General features: G+C 36.9%; 1 long non-coding RNA gene across 2 annotated transcripts; it reads right to left on the bottom strand.

Moving 5' to 3' along the window:
* Positions 1 to 7,649: 7,649 nt before the first annotated feature.
* Positions 7,650 to 17,564, bottom strand: LOC136270019 (uncharacterized). Of its 2 annotated transcripts, XR_010707647.1 has the most exons (4): positions 17,148 to 17,564; positions 16,833 to 16,892; positions 15,955 to 16,098; positions 7,650 to 7,964 (listed from the first exon to the last, which is right to left on the bottom strand). It is a non-coding gene; the product is annotated as an uncharacterized lncRNA (long non-coding RNA). The 2 variants fall into 2 exon arrangements; XR_010707648.1 differs by lacking the exon at positions 15,955 to 16,098 and having other exon boundaries at positions 16,814 to 16,892.
* Between the last annotated feature and the right edge of the window lie 3,417 nt (positions 17,565 to 20,981).

Raw genomic sequence — 20,981 nt, 5'->3', positions numbered from 1 at the left:
CGATAGGATATTTCAAATTACCTATAGGAATATTGTTTTTCCTATGGGAAAAATTATTTTCCTATAGGAATTTATTTTTGAAAGGTAAATATCTCACCTGACAGGTGAGATACAATGATAACAAAGGTGGTTGTTAACTCTTTAAGCAATGGTCTATCATATGGCATATTTGAATTTTTCGAAATATGCAGCTTAAAGTAAATCCACCCTCCTGTGACGTCATACATTTTACATAAACCATGAATTCAATGAAATTCTTGCAAGTAGATTTGTTATTTCTAAGTTATTATAGGTGCACATCAAAAACTCAAATCAGTGTTTACTTGGAGATATTTTATAAGCGTTTTTCATCCTTATATTCAACATAATTCAATAATGACAAAGGGAAATAACTCTTTTCTTTTTTTCTCTAAGTGATATATCTAAATGCTATAATTTTTCTAATGTAAACAATTTTTTCTTTTTTTTTTAAATTAATTTTAGTTTTCTGGCATAGTAAGCAATAAAATTTAAATATATAAACAAGTATCCATCCACTTTTATTTAATTTTTAAACAAAAAAAAGTGTGATTTTCAGATGATAATTTCAGCCTTTGGTTTTTATTACCTTACATCTTAAATAGTATGGATACATATATATTTTATTTATTTTTTGATGAAATTCAAGTCCAATAAGTTAAAAAAAATTAAGTTTTTTAACTTTGAACCCATAATTTTATAGGTACGGAGTTACCTTAAGCGGGTGCAAAAATGCCACCTTGGCACTGGCATAATTATCCGGCACAGTGTTCTATGCTCTTTATGTAGAGCTATTGATGATATATTACATTCTGTTTTACAATGTAATTTGAAAATGTACTGCTAACACCGTGCTTGAAAATTGTTCCTTGACAAATCCCAAATAACTTGATTAATACTGAAGTATGTTTGCTGTTTGCACGTTAAAAAAATCAATTACTGGTATTAAGAAAAGTTTTACATGTAAAGTAAATTGCTATTCGCCGATTGAACGTATCCACTATATTATTTTTATTCATGGAAAAGAGTGATCTAGCCCACATACCTACCCTCAAATATTACTTGACACTGGAATGCATAATAAATATTAACAGGGTGCGCATTAAATACGGGGGGCATTGGGGTCAAATAAAGGGACGTTACTTACGAAAAGTATTGAAATCAAAACTTCCCTCGAATCTACACTTTTATATCAAACACGAAAGCTCAAAAGGGAAAGATTCAGCCAAAAATATTTACATTTTCCAGTATCTTTGCCTGTGATAACAATTAGTCTACGTATCGATTTTGTAATATATAACCATACGTCATAGTCAAAAAGGACAACTTTCAAGAAAAGTCATAAAAGGAAAAATGAAATTTATGGTAATATGTTCATATTGTGTTCTAAAAACCCTCAATGTTTCTTAAGAATGTGTGCAGCAGTCTAAAAGCATTTGCTCTGACAAAAAAGGACCGACGGAATGACAGACAAACCTACTGACCGGCTCGTAAAAAACAACCCCTGACAACTTATAAAATAGTATTCCTTGTACCTTTTGGCTGACTTGTGAAAAAAAATCATAATGCATGTAATTTTTTTTTTTAATTTATATTAGATACATTTTAGCTTGTCCTAAACAATGTATTCGTTAAAAACCCGTTTACTGCAACAGATAACATCATTACACCGGATAATTGAATAAAGCATCGGCGCTGGGAAGCAGTTTTATGTTTATTCGCAACAACTGGATTCTACTCTGTGGTCATCAATCATAGTGTTTTTTGAGTGACTTCATGTCGACTTACATTGTACTCATTGCGACGTTATGAAGTCAAGTTAATACTTTGTAAAATATGACTGGAGTTGTTTCTCTTTGTAAGGATTCTAAAAGACTCAGTATAGCCTTCAATTTTACTATATCGTAAGTTTCCGTTTCCATAACTTTTGATAATCATAGATACCACTCACACTAATTAAGTTACATTAAATAAGTGTAACTTTTTTTCTCTTTTGATACGCCCCCTCTTAACACTTCATTACACAACTCTATGGAGAGTTTGCCCTATAAGCGACAAAAAGGTACCCGGATGATAATGTTGAAAAATTCTGCGAGGGATTTCGAAATATTCTGAATGGATAAATGATGTCATATTTTTCTCATTATATTCCCCCCCCCCCCCCAAGAAAACCAAAAAAACAAAAACAAAAACGTATTATCATTCCTGTAAATTTCTCAAGGCATAAAGTTAAGGAGGAAATCGTAGAATTTGTTTTTAATCTACAAGTTTGTGTTTACATATTAAGAAAATCAACACAGAATGTTGGAAACGATTGTAGATTACTAGTAAGAACAAAAAAGAATTAAAAAATGAAAAATGGGAGGTTATCGAGTACCGGACAGGCCTTGGCATTAGTGTTACTTGCTTGCAATGTAACAGGTGTTGTTAAAAATAACTAGAGGTACTGTGAGCAAGCTCACAATTGATACCCCCGCTAAGAAAAAAATCATAACGCACGTATTTTTGCTATTATAGAAAATATTGGATGAATCTATTTTACTATCCATTTTCTATGAATAACAACTGCTCTATTTTTTAAAACTGTTAATGCTAATAGGAGTAAACAAACCAATTTCCATCCTTTAATTCCATTTTATTTTAAGTTAACTGTTAATGCATGAGGACATTTGCATCCTTCAGTTAACAACCATGACTCGAATCAAACGAAATCCACATGTCAAACAGCCATTTATATTCAAACATTTTGAATTATTGGTATACTGAGCCCGATGTTTTTTCCAATTTTTTTTCCACATATCCCCCCCCCCCAAAAAAAAAAAATTCATCGGGGCAGGCCATTTTGAGAGAGACGGGAATGACAATCTAAAAATAATTTTATGTGGCCTGAGAAGAGCAAGCTTTGTGTCAAATTTTAGCTTCTAATATTTCCATTAATACAAGACATGACACAGACAGAATTTAGCATTTTTGAAACAATGACATTGAACTTCCTCAATTGACCTTGGTTCAAGGTCATGACACACCTTTTGGTCATAAGCAATATTTGTGTGAAGTTAGAACATTCAATGCTTCTCAATAAGAAAGATATGGACCGGACACGAATTTTGCACTTTTTCTGACAGTGAACTTGACCTTGCCCTAATGACCTTATGTCAAGGTCATGACACACTCTCAGGTCATAAGCAATCTTTGTGTGAAGTAAGAACTTTCAATGATTCTCCATAAGAAAGATAAGGACCGGACACGAATTTTGCATTTTTTCTGCCAGTGACCTTGACCTTGCCTGAATGACCTTGGGTCAAGGTCATGAAACACCCTTAGGTCATAAGCAATCTTTGTGTTAAGAAAGAACTTCCAATGTTTCTCTATAAGAAAGATATGGACCGGACACGAATTTTGCACTTTTTCTGACAGTGACCTTGCCCTAATGACCTTATGTCAAGGTCATGACACACCCTTAGGTCATAAGCAATCATTGTGTGAAGTAAGAACTTCCAATGTTTCTCCATAAGAAAGATATGGACCGGACACGAATTTTGCATTTTTTCTGCCAGTGACCTTGACCTTATGACCTTGGGTCAAGGTCATGACACACCCTTAGGTCATAAGCAATATTTGTGTGAAGTAAGAACTTCCAATGTTTCTCCATAAGAAAGATATGGACCGGACACGATTGCACAGACAGACGGACGGACGGACAAGGTGATTCCTATATACCCCCCCCCCCCAAAAAAAAAAAAAACCAAAAAAACTTTGTTTGCGGGGGGTATAATTAATCTGTAAATCTCTAGTGAAAATACATAAAACATAAAAAAGCTCTGCTGCAATGGGAAATAATTTTGGATTGAAAAATACTGCCAATCATCAAACAACCATACAGTACATTCTGAGAATAAAGAATTTCCTTACGCAAAATTATAAAAAAAAAAAAGGTCAAAGGAATTGGAAATAATTCATATAAAGTTATATATTTACATCCATCAGGTGTTTTTCCTCTTGTTGCCAAAAATAAATCTGTAATTCATACAAAACTAACATGACAGTTGTAAAATGCGTGTGCCGTTTAACTATGATTTTATATAGCTAGTTGCAGTATGATGTTTACATCGTTTATTGGTGTCTTATTGTTTTTGTGTCGACTTTGATTTGGATATTTCTTGTTCATTCAAAATAAAGGTAAGTTACGAACTTCACATAACGGCACATTCAGAGTTGCGTTGACTTCCAGGAAGTTTAAGTTACCATGGTTTCCCCACACTTATACTTGTAAGCAGAATTAGCTGTTCCTTCTTTGTACCATTTTGAACGTCAATAGTAATTATACCCGGTTATTTACGAAACTTCTCTTTGACAAGTGATTTAACGTTAACGCTGAACACCGCTCGTAAATACGCACTGTCCGCCATATTTCTCTCACTACCGTTATCCCTACAACACCTTTAATAAAGTATTTTGCTGTAGAGATCTCACCTGTGTGGACGTACAATTTGCCTCGCAAGTGTTACTCGGTCGCGATGAAATTTTCAAGTTTTACGCACTTTTTTCAAGCCAGGAGAATACTAACATCAATTAAGGTCAGACGACACGTTCCTCAATTTCAGATAACTTTTTCCAGGAATTTGTTAATGGTTTACTACTACTTTGACAAGCTTTCTTGCAAAAAATTAGGGTACCTAACCAGGCATTTCTGCAAAATACTAGAGTATGCAATAATAATCTTCTTGAAAATACACTTGAATTGCTGATATAAAAATAAATACAACTCCAGCACAGCGATATTCACTATATTAGAACAATATCTCCGCCGGGGCGGGGACTTGAACATACGACGTCTAGAACCTTCGCGCTTTTGGCAGTGAGCGGCCACGGTTCTCACCACTCGACCATCTAGACAAATATTAAAATCTGAGTAAATTTTGATCATTTTTAAAGTAATTATAAAATTAATATTTTTTATTGGAACTCTTTATTACGAGGAGATACAAAAAAGATTTTTGAGGAACGTGTCGTCTGACCTTAAACTGGTCAAAATGTAAATTACAACTGAATATGCACATAAAATAAGAATAAAGTGCACAAATTCCAAAGACCACGAAATGAATACTACACTTCAGCCACGAGTTTCAATTGTGCAATCGGGTGTAACGAAATCGAAGGGTTTATATACCAAGTATCTGTGTGACAGTGCCTATTTACGAACGGTGTTCAGTTTCAATACATAAACCCTTCGATTTCGTTACACCCGATTGCACACCTGAGACTCGTGGCCGACATGTAGTGTTCCTTTCGTTGTTTTTGGATTTTGCATTTAATCTGCATTTAATTCTTATTTTATGTGCATATTCTGTTAGTAAATCTTTATACTTTCATCGCGACCGTGTAACACGGCAAGGCAAGATGTACGTCCACACACACAAATACTTTGAATTGTTAAGAGGTCTGTGGCTCTTATATAGCGGTTTTAGGGAAAACGGTGCTGAGGGAGAAATATGGCGGACAGTGCCTATTTACGAGCGATGTTCAGTTTTGAGCGACAGATAAAAAAAATATATACACAGTTTTACATGAACACTGTGCCAGATAATTATGCCAGTGGCAAGGTGGCATTTTTGCACCCCCTTAAGATGCAGTTACGTAAAAAACAATAATACCAAATGAAAAGGCCATTGTCTAGAGAGTATATAACAACGTTTTTAGTGTGTCTCACCTGACTGATGAGATATTTACCTTAAGAAAAATGATATCACTAGGAAAATATTAATTTTCATAGGAGAAATAATTTTCCTACAGGAAATAATGAACTTTTTGTAATTCAAGTAGGAATTTGATTCAGACAGGTAATTTTCCTATATGATATAAGATTTCCTATCGGATTTTAAAATACTCTTTCTGAATTTTTTTTTCGTTGAGGATGTAAATTCATGGGGAAGGGCTTCCCACGAATACCAAGAAATTTGAGCCATCACGAATTCTGATGATTCCACAGTATTATCTGTAGTTTCCGGTCTGAAAAAATTCGGATGGACGACAGTACGATTGTCGTCCATCCGAATTTTTTCATACCGGGAGCTACAGTCCTGCAGCTAGTTTGTCAGGTATTTTTTTTCCTGTGGAAGGAATGAATGATTTAACTTGAAAATTGTATTTCACTGAAATTTAATTTTAGCTGTCTTTAACTTTTTTTCAAGATATGTTTTGTATAACCAAGATTTCATGGAATTGATAATTTACACTTGTAAATATGGGTAAAATGTTATAATAATCTTCAATTTAATTGTAAACTATCTTTTTCAAGATTTTGTACAAACCGGGACTTGATAGCTTATGTTAACCTCTTCGCGATAACTTTGGTAGCCTACTGCTCTCTCGCAGATCAAATTGATTTTGGGTGAGTTCACCATGCATCGGACATATTCCTTGGATCGGACACCGGGAGTTAAAATTCACAATTTACGCATTCCTTGTGATTATCTTAAATGCATAATAAAATTAAAAAATATAACAAACAATTCTCCGACGACCACTTAAAATCCGAGCTTTACGGAAAGAGGATTTTAAATACAAAAAATCCGGTAGTTGATGGCACGATTAATAACCCTCGCTGATATTTACAATAATTTTATTCTTATGTAATACATGGGTTTAGAGTTATCGTTCTTTTTTCCTTACTCCCCTTGTGTTACCGAAATACTAAGCGCAATTTTTGAATGCTGTGTTGCAGATGATTTGTAGTTGAATACATGTATTCATTAATTAAACGGTACATCAATTACAACAACGTGTTGGTGATTGTTGGTGATTTGAATTGGCGATATTGTTGGTGCACGTGTTGGCGATTGCTACAGATTGGTGATGTGGTGAATAAGAAATGTCATTAAATAGCGCTTATTTCGACTTAGTAAACAAATCATACCTGCTAACCATAACTTAGTTATTCATATATTTCCCCATGCTGTTTTATTATCGATGGCATCCCATACCAAACGTAATTTCTCGTAAAATAGTTTTCCATGCACCGCATAAACATTGGTAACTCTGAACTTCCGGTTATGGGAGTTTGGTAAAAGTCACCAAAGTCAGTGACGTAGTTTTGGGTACTACGTCACTATTTACATTGGTGACAAGGAAGAGTATATATAGCAGGCGGATCTAACAGAGAGGGAGAGAACGAGCGGTAGGCTACAGAGAGTAAGCAGTAACCAACAGAACTGAACAAAATGTAAGTTTGGGAAACAGTTATACAGACACCAAACATTTACGGAATATTAATTACTAAATCTATATACGTACGTTGGGTGCCAGTCGACATCCCCCACCCCCTTTTTTTTAAAATACACCCGTGTTATATTTATTTGCTGCTTTAATCATTTACCAACCAAGAGTTCCAAGAGATATACCAGTTCATATTTATAATTATATTGCTGTTTAATCACAATTAAATTTCTATTACTTATAAACCGTGTTTTACTTGATCCTCGGGCACGTTACAATTTTTGGTGGCAGCGATGGAATCCTGAAAGAAAGACAACAGGGTCCAGCGATCGAACTTCACGTTCCGTACTCAAAAATAAAATCAATCAATCAATCAACTAACTTTTTATTGTCGAATAATAATAATAATTAAAAAAAAACCAAAAAAAAAAACCAAACATCAATAGCCCAACGTAAAACATGACAGACTCTCCAGATTTAGAGGTACAGTTTGATTCCAGAGTTGATGACGGGCAACTGCAGCATGATGAACAAATTTCAAAATCTGACATTCATGTGGGTCAAGGGGATGTTACTGATGAGCATGAAGGTGACTACGTTGATAGATTAATGGCTCCTTTTTCACCTGTCACTTGCAGACGCCCACCTTCCTTGAAACCAGAAATATATGATGGCACCGATGATTGGGATGAGTACCAGTGTCATTTCCAGGTATGCGCTGAGCTTGGAAACTGGAATGAAAGAGAAAAAGTTCTTGCTTTATCTGCTAGTCTAAGAGGTGCAGCACGCACATTTCTTATGAGTTTAACAGCATCAGAAAGACAGAAGTACGATCTGCTTGTAATGAAATTAAGCCAGAGGTTCGGTAGTCTAAGACAACAAAATAGATGGCTTGCACGATTTGAATCTAGGAAAAGGCAGCCTGGGGAATCTATAGCGGCACTGGGGGATGATCTTAGGCAAATGGCTCAAAGGGCGTATGTTGGCCTAGGCTCGGTAGCTCAGGAGGCTTTGGCCTTAAACCAACTATAAAAGACAATCACGCTAGAAATGAAATGCAGGTGCATTGACAGGAACTGCAAAACAGTATCAGATGCAGTAGACATAATTGAGAGGTTCGAGGGAATACTGGGGGATCAAACCCTGAAGAAGCCCAATATCCGAGCAGTTACCCAGGAAACTACATCAGCAATACGGGACAATGAAATTCAGAAAATGTTTAATGAGTTGATCGAAAGAATCAAAAAACTAGAAAAGAATAAAACCTCAAACGACAGATCATGTTTCTTATGTAAGCAGCCAGACCATTTTTATAGGGACTGCCCAAGGAATAGAAGGGGTCCAAACATGAGAAATGACCACAGATATCTGCCTCCTCCTCAAAGAGCATACCAAGCACCAAGATATCAGGAAGGTTCCCAGGGAAACGGGAGACCGTCCTCTCAGTAGGCCATGAGGGGATGGAAGGAAAAGGACCTGTGGTGGATAGACAAGAGCATGCTGATGAGCGACTGGGATTATCTAGCAAAAGCTTAGGTATATGGGATAACAGGTTTTATGTAGAAGGGTCTATTGGGGGTAAAGTGGTTACATTCCTGGGCCGGGATTCATAAAGACTCTAAGATTTTTCTTAAAAAATGCACCTAAGTGCTAAATAAATTCTTAGTTAAGAAAAAAACTTAAGAACAAATTCATAAAAATACTAAGCATCGTTCTTAACTAAGTACAGATCTAAGAAAATCTTCGTACTTAAGTTCGGCGTCATAGTAACAAAGAGCGCTCTCTTGGAAAGGAGGTTAATTTTGTTGTGTTACGTAACACTGCAGACGAATGTAAACAAAGTCGTCTGTTTGTAACAAAATGGAAGGGAAACAGAAAAGGAAGCCAAACTGGACCTCTGACGAATCGTTAGCATTAGCATCACTTGTCGATGACTACAAGCATATTTTACGGGGAAAGCTTAGTCCTTCCTTAACTTCTGACATGAAGACAAAAGCATGGGGCGAGGTATCGCAGAAGTTGTGCGCGATGGGAGTTGGGCCCAGCAGGACACCCGCTGAAGTTGAGAAAAAATGGCACAACATTTTTTCAAACTCCAAGAGCAAGATTTCGTGTTATAGGAGGACAGTTTCTGGCACAGGTCAGTCGGTGTTTGTTCTACACAGTGCTATAAATTTGATCGGTTACATAAAGCTTACAGTAGATTTAACGTACGTTCCAAACTTCTTCTTTTTTCCACTAAGCTCTATATTTGTTAGAATGATAAATAATCACAAATATATTCCAAAATGTTTAATTTCGATAGTTACATAACATTTGCAAATATGGTCCCTTATATAACACGGTTTGTGCAATCAGCTGTTATTTCTGCATAACATTAATAATCTAGGGCACTACTTTCTCCATGTACTCACACTATCCGACTTAGCTAAAACACACCCAATATTAGCAATGCCAGACCAAAATTCAAAATCATACCTGGGGATTTTTTACATTTGTATTTGCTAGTTTAATGTTTAAACATTGTAATTTTAAAAGAATAAAAAAAAATACATCTTAAAATGAGTGTTTTATTGACGATTTTCTACGGTATCCCCCTGGGAGCTAAAAAGTGCATTTCCCCCGTTTATCAAAATAAAGTGTCCCAACATAAAAACTGAACAGATTTTAATTTTTTGACAATTCATTTCTACATTTATCTGTTCTTCGACATTTTTTCTGATAAAAAATACTAAATCCACTCACCAAATGTTAATTTAATTTCCAGAATGACCTTTGAGATCAGTGTGAACAGTTTTCAATGTGATCGACAAACACTGAAAATAAAAAGAAATCATGGATAAAACAAAAGTTACTTGGCACATATAATTAAAAATTGAAAAATCTTTTCAAATTTCACTCAATAAGAAACAATTGTTGCAAAAAATGAAAGTTAATGACTAAAAAATGATCTGCATGCAAAGTAATTTGTTATTTTGGGGTCATGGTATAAAACGAGGATTTTAAGCTTGAATTGGAGGAACAATTTAAAAATGAATTAACATTTTGACTAAGTATTGGAAATTGCAACTACCATTTTTCGTGACAGGTACATGCAATTGCAAACATTGCAAAGAAACTGGAATTCAACTAACTCAAATCAAATAATAAATAGTTTTTTAAGTTGAGAATCTTAATTTGATTTAAAAGTCTTACAAAGATAATTTTTATCTTGCATTCTTCCAGGTTTTTATCTACAAAAACTTAAAATATGTTGGGAAGAATATGTACAACTATATTTACAACATACAATCCATGTTTTAACTGTCAATGATAATTTTCAGATCACCATTCTTATAATCCTCAAACAGATTATAGGCATACACTGCACTGTCATTTTCATACTGAACATTGTACCAGTGGGGAAATCCGGGTACAACTGATATAACGTTGCCTTTGTAAACAACACCATCAGAAAATTTGTGTTCAATTTTCTTGTTCACTAACAGAGGAATTCCCTCAGATGCAATTTCGTGTGTTGGTGTGGCTAAAGTGCAGTGAACTAGTGTTAATAAATTGTCTTTCAGTTCTGTTAGAGTGAACTTCTCATATTTTCCTGTTGGCAACTTTCTGGAAAAGTTAAATAACCCCTTAATTGCATGTTTCTGTTTCAAAACAGTTTTTCGAAATTTCAGTTGGGATTCCAGAGCTTTTCTTTTTTCCACATCATTTGGCAGTCTCTCAAGTCCCTCATCTACCTGAGAGGCCGATTGCCATAGTCCATAAAAACAGATGAGATTTGTAAGGGATTCATCCCTCTGGAGTCTGACTTTTTCAAGTCGTTCTAATTCAGCACGTTTTAGGGCTAACTGCTCCTGGCGTTTAAGTTTAATTTCTTTAATTCTGTTTTTGAACTGTTGGTGAATGTCACGTCCCTCTTTTCTAGATTCAGTTAAGAGTTGTTCTCGCTCATCCTTCCCCAGTTTCTCTAACCAGTCTCTTGTCCTGTTGTGTGAATAAATAATAAAAGATTCATTTGTCAATATAGTTGCATTGGGCCTATACCTCATTAGCTGATCCAGCTGTCAAAAAACAAATTCTGGTAGTTTATTGTGTTTCATAACAGATTTTCCCCAATAAAGATATTATAACTTTTATATGCATGTTGCAATTATGTACATGCACTTTTCAATTTATAAGTAGGCTATATATGAGTACTAATAAAGACAGAATATTTGATGATAGCATAAGCATATTTTTATATATTTATATTGAAATTACACAAGAAAATTTTTTTTTTAATGATTCAAAAACCAAATTAACCAAACAATATTAACCCCCCCCCACTCCCACCAGAGTGAGAGAGGAGAGAGAGAGAGGAGAGAGGGGTGAAACAGTGATCTAGATCAACCAACAAAATGCCATATCATCCTGTTATATTCTGTACAACGACAGTTTTGAATGAAATAAAATTTTGGTGGAATGAAATTCGTTGATCCGCCCAATGTTATGTAATATATTTAGCACTGCTGTCTCCAGAGGGCGCTTATCAGGAAAATGAAAGTAGAACGGTCATGGCCATTTTATTTGCTCCTTTTTTTCCGTGTTGGTTGTATCATGTATGGATAGGATTGATGTATAATATATAAGACATATCTTAGCTTGTACCTGACAGAGAATTATGTGAAATGGGAAACGTACCTGTTGTAGTTTGTTTGACAACCTTGGTTTGGTCGCAAAAATGGAGTTAGGAGCCATCTCTTTGAAGGATACCCGCTGTCCCCTAGCAAATGCGTGTGAAGAGGGATTCTGTTCTGGTCAAACAATGACTTGAGTCCACTCTCGTTCAAGATCCTTGAGTCATGTGTTGACCCTGGCCATTTCGCTACGACATCAATTATCTTGTGGAATGGATCAAAGACGACCTGTGTGTTAATGCTGTGGTAATGATGTCTGTTGACATACTCGTTTTCGTAGTCAGAAGGAGCGATAATTTGTACATGTGTGCCATCGATGGCCCCGACAATTCCAGGAAATCCGGCGATTTTGAAGAACTCTTCTTGATTTTTGCGAATTTCGTGAACATTAAGTTGGAATTTTATAAACTGGGCACAAATTTGTGGAGAAGAGAGACTTCTAAGAGTGGCAGTAATTGCCCTAGTAACGGTGGGCTGCGAGACACCCATGTCGTCTCCATTGCACAACTGCATTTTCCCGGTGGCTAGAAATCTCAGTGTTTGTAAAATTTTCTGCAGTGGAGAAATTGCACAGTTTCTTCGTGAACCACTCATAAGTTCATTTCCAATCATCCCCTCTAAAAAGTGGATACCAGCGGAATCAAATCTATACCTTTCAACTAGTTCAGCGTCACTGTACTCTGCCAAACAGTCTTTTCTTTTTCGAAAACATCTTCTTTGTGCTCCGATGGCAGCCATTTTGATTTTGAACTGAAGTTTTTCTTAGAACTTTAAGACAACTCAAGAGGACTCTTAGATTTAAGTATTGCTTAAGATTTTTCTTAGGCATAAGTTGTTTTATGAATAGAACTTAAGTTAAAAACAAATTCTTAGCGTAACTTAAGTATTTTTTATGAGTTTAAGTATTTTCTTACACTTAAGTACTGTTTAAGTATCTTTATGAATCCCAGCCCTGGTTGACAGTGGGTCTACATCAACACTGATTTCAGCCAAGCTTCATCAATCTCTCCAGACCAAAGACTTTCCACTGAGTGCGGTATCACGTAGCCTGAGGGATGTGAATGGCAACAATCTGACGATCCATGGAAGTATGGATCTAGGTATAAAGTTGAAAGAGGACACGTACATGATCCCAGCCCTTGTGTGTGACATTTCACAAGATGCTATTTTAGGTCAAGATTTCTTATTGAGATATGTTCACAAAATTGACTTTCAAAATCTACAAATATCCATAGGTAATGATACAATAGACTGTTGGACAGGAGGTCAAGCTGCAATGGTCTGCAGAGTGCACGTTAGTGAAGCCGTCACAATTCCTCCCTGTTCTCAAATGATGATTCCAGTTGACATCCCAAATGCTCATCGTCTTTCCAACACAGCCCTTATGGAACCATCCATCAAACTGATGGAGAAGAAAGGCATAACATTAACTCCTGTAGTTATTGACTCTAAATCAAACTGTCATGCAGCAAATATTGTAAATTATTGTAATGAAGAAATAAAGTTGTATCCAAACACTAATCTTGGTACTTGTAGATCTTTGGTAGAGGAAATTCAGGAGACTCAGAGATGTGCAATAATAAAGGAACCAGAAAAGGATGGCAAGGAATTTCCAAAACATCTGGAAGATCTGTTCTGTAGGAGTTCTGGGCACTTGACAGAGGTAGAGAAAGAAGAGCTGAAAGATTTACTATGGCAGTACCAGGATGTCTTTTCAAAGAATAATCAAGATATTGGCAGAACTCATAGAGTAGAGCATAGGATCGAAACGGGAAATGCAGCCCCTATCAGAACTCAACCTCGGAGGCTTCCCATAGGTAAAAAGAAAACAGAACAAGAGGAAGTTCAGAAAATGCTGGACAATGGTATAATCGAGCCATCTCGGAGTGCTTGGTCCAGTGCAATAGTCCTTGTCCCAAAGAAAGATGGTTCAACAAGATTTTGCGTGGACTACAGGAAACTGAATGATGTGACTATAAAGGATGCCTACCCTCTCCCTCGAGTGGATGATTGTTTGGATGCCTTGGCTAACTCCAAGTGGTTTAGCTCCATGGACCTCAACTCAGGATTCTGGCAGATAGGAATGGCAGAGGAGCATAAGGAAAAGACTGCCTTCTCTACAAGTCTTGGCCTTTTCCATTTTAAAGTAATGCCTTTGGGCCTGTGCAATAGTCCTAGTACTCTCAGTCGGCTCCTAGAAGATGTGTTGCGGGGACTACAATGGGAGGAATGCTTGCTATATATGGACGACATTATTGTGCCTGGACCATCTTTTACTGAGTGTCTTAAAAGATTAGAGCATATTTTTCAAAGATTAAAGAATGCTAATCTAAAGTTAAAACCATCAAAATGCAATTTATTTCAGAAATCAGTGAAGTTTCTTGGTCATGTTGTGTCTGATAAGGGTGTTCACACAGATCCAGACAAAACAGAAGCAGTAAGAATTTGGCCTGTGCCAAAGACAGTCAAAGAAGTGAGATCCTTTTTAGGTCGTTGTTCCTATTATAGGCGATTTGTTTCAGGTTTTGCTAACATTGCCAGGCCCCTTCATAAACTATGTGAGAAAAACTCTAAGTTTACTTGGAATGAGGACTGTCAAAAGGTATTCAATTCCCTTAAAAACTCTCTGATGTCATCTCCTCTTCTTGCATATCCTCTTCCTGGGAATCCTTCATCCTTGACACAGATGCTTTAAATCTAGCAACAGGTGCCGTCTTATCACAGGAACAAAATGGTCAGGAACATGTCATCGCCTATATGAGTAAACGTATGAACAAGTATGAGCAGTCATATTGTGTAACAAGGAAAGAAGTTTTAGCAGTTGTCAATGCTCTTAAACATTTTCATTCATATCTGTATGGCCAAGAAGTAATTCTTCGTACTGACAACTCAGCAGTAAGTTGGTTCAAGAATTTAAAGAACCCTACTGGACAATTAGCACGGTGGCTCCAAGAATTAGGTAATTACAATCTCACCATTACTCACCGTCCTGGTAGGAAGCATACCAATGCTGATGCTTTGTCTAGGCATCCTTGCAAGGTTTGTGCAAGACAGGATAAGGATGTACAGGAACAAACACCTACCCATAACAAAAGTGATATAATTGTAAGAGTAGTTACTAGAGGACAAGCAGCTCAGGAGCTTCAGAATTCAGGATTGCGAGAATTGCAGTCACAGTTACATGGGTGGAATCCAGCAGATATCAGGCAAAAACAGTTGCTCAAATCTTAATGTTGGTCCAATTTTAGTTGCAAAAGAGGAAGGTTCCAGACCTCCTTGGCAAACTATATCCAACAAGTCTGCCAGCCTAAAAACATTATGGCGACAGTGGGACAGATTAAGTATTGTGTCTGGCATTCTCTACCGTAGATGGGAAGATGATGATTGTATTTCATCCTGGAATCAGTTGATTGTTCCCAATTCATTGCAGCAAGAAGTTCTTCATTATCATCATGATATTCCCTCTGCTGGACATCTTGGAACTGAAAAGACATTAGAGAGGCTCAAGCAAGGATTTTACTGGCCATCAATGAAAGATTATGTAATAGATTACTGTCTATCTTGTGACAATTGTGCAGCCCGGAAACAGTCCAAAAAGAAAAATCATGCCCCACTTGGCTTGTACCATGTTGGAGAACCAATGGAAAGAGTTGCTGTTGATATCCTTGGTCCCTTACCATTAACTCGAAAAGGAAACAAGTATGTTCTAGTTATGGTAGACTGTTTTACAAAATGGACAGAGGCAGTTGCCCTTCCAGACCAAGAAGCAACTACTATTGCCAGAGCATTTGTTGATACAATTGTTTGTCATTTTGGAGCCCCTTTACAAATCCATTCCGACCAGGGTAGAAATTTTGAATCTAAACTCTTCCAGGAAATGTGCAGTCTTTTTCAAATTCAGAAAACAAGAACAACAAGTTATCATCCACAATCAAATGGGAATGTCGAAAGATTTAACAGAACCTTGGGTGATATGTTATCAACATTCTGTCACAAAAATCAAGATCAATGGGATGTTTTCCTTCCGCAAGTATTAATGGCTTACCGTTCATCAGTACATTCTAGCACTGGGCAAACGCCAAATGCAATGATGCTAGGTCGGGAAATTACCATTCCTCTCAGAGCTGTTATACCAGAACCTGTGAATAGCAATGCTGGTGATGTGGATGGAGAAAATTATGTTACAACCCTGAAAAAGAAACTACACCAAATTCATAAACTGGGGAGGGAGAATTTAAAGCGAAGCACATTGTACCAAAAGAAACATTATGACATTGGAGCAAAGAAAAAGTGTTACAAAGAAGGACAGGCAGTATGGCTTCATGATACTTCAAGAAATGTTGGGGTATGCCAGAAGTTATCCTACAGATGGAAAGGACCATATGTAGTCATGAAGAAAATTGACGATTCAACATATCGGATAAAACGGTCAAGGAACTCAGTTGCAAAAATATATCATATAGATCGTCTTCTACCATACAATGGCAGAAGAACAGCAAAATGGTATAAACCCCAGTAAGCTGGTCTCTCATAAAATTCAGTTCCGGTATGCGGGAATAAAAGTGAATGCTGTTTCTCTTTTGTTGTTGTTTTTATTATTGAATTTGTGGGATAGTACATGAAAATATAGGTCAGAGTGTAAGGGTCTGATAATATCGTACTATTTCAATGGGTTAGAGTGCATGAGGCTACACGTCACTTTGTTGAAATTAATTTATCCAGTGGGCCTGATCAACCCAAATGATAAATTAAGGTATTCGAAGAGATATTTTTTATTTTAGCCGGATAGAAGAAAAAGAGAAGAGGAACTGAAGTATGACAGACAGAGCAGCAGCAATAAATTCTGATATAAAAATGCAGTAATTTTAAAATCTCTTTCATTATGGGAAAAAGTAAATCCTGACCCTGTTCCTGGCCTTGTACCTGATCTAGGTTCAATCTCTTGAGTCCCCACCAGACTGGTAGCCAACTGTTATTGATTATCTGAAATTTAACAAGAGACATGCAAAAATATAAGATATAGTTCCTGAATGAAGATTGTTTTTAAACTAGACTATGATTATACATGCAGACAGGTCAATTACCAAAACTAATTTTATTGATTGCAGGTGGGATTGTCAAATTTGTGATAAATCGTATCCATCACGTAAACAGATGATTCGCCAACACCAAGATGTCCACGGAGATATAATTAGATGCAACACATGCAGTTATGATCTCCCAAGTTCCCGTAAGTACCTGATGACACGTCATTTTGATCAACGACATCCAGGAACCAAGGTGTGTTACACTATCCATTCGAGAAAAGAAAAACGAAGTTCCACCAGTCCAACTCTCCTCTATAAACCTCGGAAAATTTCCAGGTACCCGTCACCAAAGGCAAAACAGCATTCCACTCAACAGTTATCTACGAGAACACAATCATGTAAAGAAATGGGACAAACAACCAGAAATAGCAATTGCACCAATGACATCTCACCTCTAAGGAGCCCGACACTGTCAATATCGCTGCACGGGAGTCCATCTTTAGTAAACTTGTATGGGTTAGATGATGAGCCAGTGACATTCGAGCCACCCAGGAAAGTTGTGCGGTCAGGTCCTACAGTGAGTGATCTTCCTCCAGTAAAGAGCCATGCTTTTTCATCCGCAACCACCTGTGTTTCCTGTTGTTCCACCTGCATCCACCAGTGTTTCATCCGTGAGGAATGAAGTGGCTGTTCCATCTGAGACGGCTGGCGTTCCACAAGAGAATGTTGCTTTCCCTGTGGCTTCTGTTTTTGCGCCTTTTGATGAGTCTGCAATGAATCTTGTTTCTGCTTCTTCTACAGTTATGTCAGCCACCAGCTCTTTTATTGCCAGTTTAGGAGCTGACTTTCCCTTGGTGTCTCCATTGAAGGATTCTGTGCTCTCTGGGTCATCTGCTCCTCTTGCGACATCCGGTTCGACATCAGTAGAAACCTGTCCTCCAGCAACAGATTATGTTCTTCATTCATGCCAGGGCTCGGATCTTGGTAAATCATCACTGGACTTATCCAAGGATCCACGGTTATTCTTTGCTGGAGCTCCGAGTGGGATTGAGAACACTTTTGTTGCTAACATGCTGAGGAGGGCTAACAAAGAAGCACGTAGATCAGCTGGTCGCTCTGTTACCTGGATACCATCCTCTTCTTGTTACGTTACCAAGATGGAGGAGCTACGTTTTCCGGATGGAAGAACTTACCGGTTGACTAGCACGATATGGCCTGATCCGCATTACAGAGTCATCATGGAGTCCGCCACTCAAACCGAGGAGTCGGGAAACCACCTTCCTTCACTGAAGCGAGATGTATCTACACAAGTGACCACAAAGCAAACCATCACCCTGGAGTGAGACGACTCATAGAAGATGTATATAAACTGTCTTAATTAATGTGTATATAAAATGTATATGTTGTATTCTTCTTTGCATTATTGCATTGGATATTTTTCATATATAATATGTAGTTCCATGAGTGTGTAAGTATATTTATCTTGGTATACATGTGAGAATATCGTTTCATTTCAGGGATATTAGAGTTGAGAGTGAGACTTTCATATAGTGTTATAATTGTCATGCTATTCTCTAATTGAGTATTATTCATTGTTGTATATCTGAATGTTGTCTTAATTTGTATATCTTGTGTAATTTCATATCTTGGTTGGAAGTATAATATTAATCGTGTTCGAGGGCGAACATTTTTTGTTGGAGGGGGATAGTGTAATACATGGGTTTAGAGTTATCGTTCTTTTTTCCTTACTCCCCTTGTGTTACCGAAATACTAAGCGCAATTTTTGAATGCTGTGTTGCAGATGATTTGTAGTTGAATACATGTATTCATTAATTAAACGGTACATCAATTACAACAACGTGTTGGTGATTGTTGATAATTTGAATTGGCGATATTGTTTGTGCACTTGTTGGCGATTGCTACAGATTGGTGATGTGGTGAATAAGAAATGTCATTAAATAGCGCTTATTTCGACTTGGTAAACAAATCATACCTGCTAACCATAACTTAGTTATTCATATATTTCCCCATGCTGTTTTATTATCGATGGCATCCCATACCAAACGTAATTTCTCGTAAAATAGTTTTCCATGCACCGCATAAACATTGGTAACTCTGAACTTCCGGTTATGGGAGTTTGGTAAAAGTCACCAAAGTCAGTAGTTTTGGATACTACGTCACTATTTACATTGGTGACAAGGAAGAGTATATATAGCAGGCGGATCTAACAGAGAGGGAGAGAACGAGCGGTAGGCTACAGAGAGTTAGCAGTAACCAGCAGAACTGAACAAAATGTAAGTTTGGGAAACAGTTATACAGACACCAAACATTTACGGAATATTAATTACTAAATCTATATACGTACATTGGGTGCCAGTCGACATCCCCCACCCCCCTTTTTTTTAAAAATACACCCGTGTTATATTTATTTGCTGCTTTAATCATTTACCAACCAAGAGTTCCAAGAGATATACCAGTTCATATTTATAGTTATATTGCTGTTTAATCACAATTAAATTTCTATAACTTTTAAACCGTGTTTTACTTGATCCTCGGGCAAGTTACACTTATAAACAGGCGACCGTTTCACTAACGTATCGTAGATCGTAAACGTAGACGTAAAAGTGAACGTAGCACGTAAGTGCATTTTACTAAGAGTTGCGAGTTACGATGGAAGTTGCTCTTAAGTCTACGAGCAGTACTAGTCCGAGGCACTCTTAAAACGATTTACGTGCACGTATACAAATAAAAATGGCCGCCGTGTTTATAGCAGACGACGTAGTGAAGAGAACGAGTTTTAGAGACAGGACTAACCCCCTAGACTTCCTGAACGACACTGAGGTGATAGAGCGTAATCGAATGCCCAGGGAATTTCTTTTCCGTCTCATAGATCTCGTCAGAGCGTCAGAGAGGACGTTGAACCGGACACCCAAAGAGCCATGTACTGTCAGCTTGTACACAGGTAAATAATTTTACTGAAGGCCGAGTCCGACTTGAACAGTGTATATTTAGAGTTATCTGCCGTTATATATTTCATTTTATTCATGAATGATATATGTACACACGAAGGGAAAATACAACATGCAGTCAAAGACATAGTTTCACTCATCAAAAAATCTATATATATACTTTTAATTTGTTCAACCTTTTTTTTTATTACACATCAAGTTGACAATGTTCGCTCTATTATTAGGTATGCAGAGAGAGAGAGAGAGAGAGAGAGAGAGAGAGAGAGAGAGAGATATTCAAGTAGGGCTAGATACGATTTCGCCAACGATATAGTACCTTTTCAAATAAAAGAACATTTTCAATATCATGCAAAATTTCGTAAAAATATATATAGTAAATCCCACATAACACAACACTAAGTAACTAGCTTTAAAAAAAGTATAAAACGTCCTCCGTGCTGTTGATGGAACTTTGATTCCTATCATAGCACCCAAGAACAATGAACCAGAGTACGTTTGTCGGAAGGGCTTCCACGCTATGAACGTACAAGAGATAGCTGATGTTTCTTTAAGGTGATTTTTCTCCTTCTTTCTTTCATTCAACAATATTATATTACATTAAATGAATACCGAGAGGATCTGTAATTGAAATCCGCATTATCCCTCCCTCGAATTACAGCCCATCGCTCGGGATCTGTAACAAGATCCACCAGTATACTGATGGACTCCTCGGTCCAGTTCGCTTTGCGAAAATTGTCGTCCATTTCGCGGGTCGTATCGTCTGTCAAAGATTGTTTACGTCTGATTTGTGTAGAAAATACCTACGTTGACTGAAAAGTTCCGCAAAGTTGGACGTAACTTGCAAATCGTAAGTGCTACGTTTACGATAAGTTTAGTGAAACGCTTGGATACGTGCACGTCCGGAAATCGTAAGTGTACTCGTACGTTAACGATCTACGAATTGTTATTGAAACGGTCACCAGAAGCACTAGTGTAAATCCCTGAATGTAAATTCAAGGATTATCATTAAAACAAATCTAGATTAAAAAGCAATTTAATTAATTTTTCCGAACCTCTGAATTTTTGCACGAAAATTA

Source organism: Magallana gigas, chromosome 7, assembly GCF_963853765.1.
Source record: "Magallana gigas chromosome 7, xbMagGiga1.1, whole genome shotgun sequence".
In the NCBI taxonomy this organism is placed as follows: domain Eukaryota; kingdom Metazoa; phylum Mollusca; class Bivalvia; order Ostreida; family Ostreidae; genus Magallana; species Magallana gigas.
Note: the sequence above shows the minus strand (reverse complement) of the source record. Positions and strands in the feature narration are given on the sequence as shown.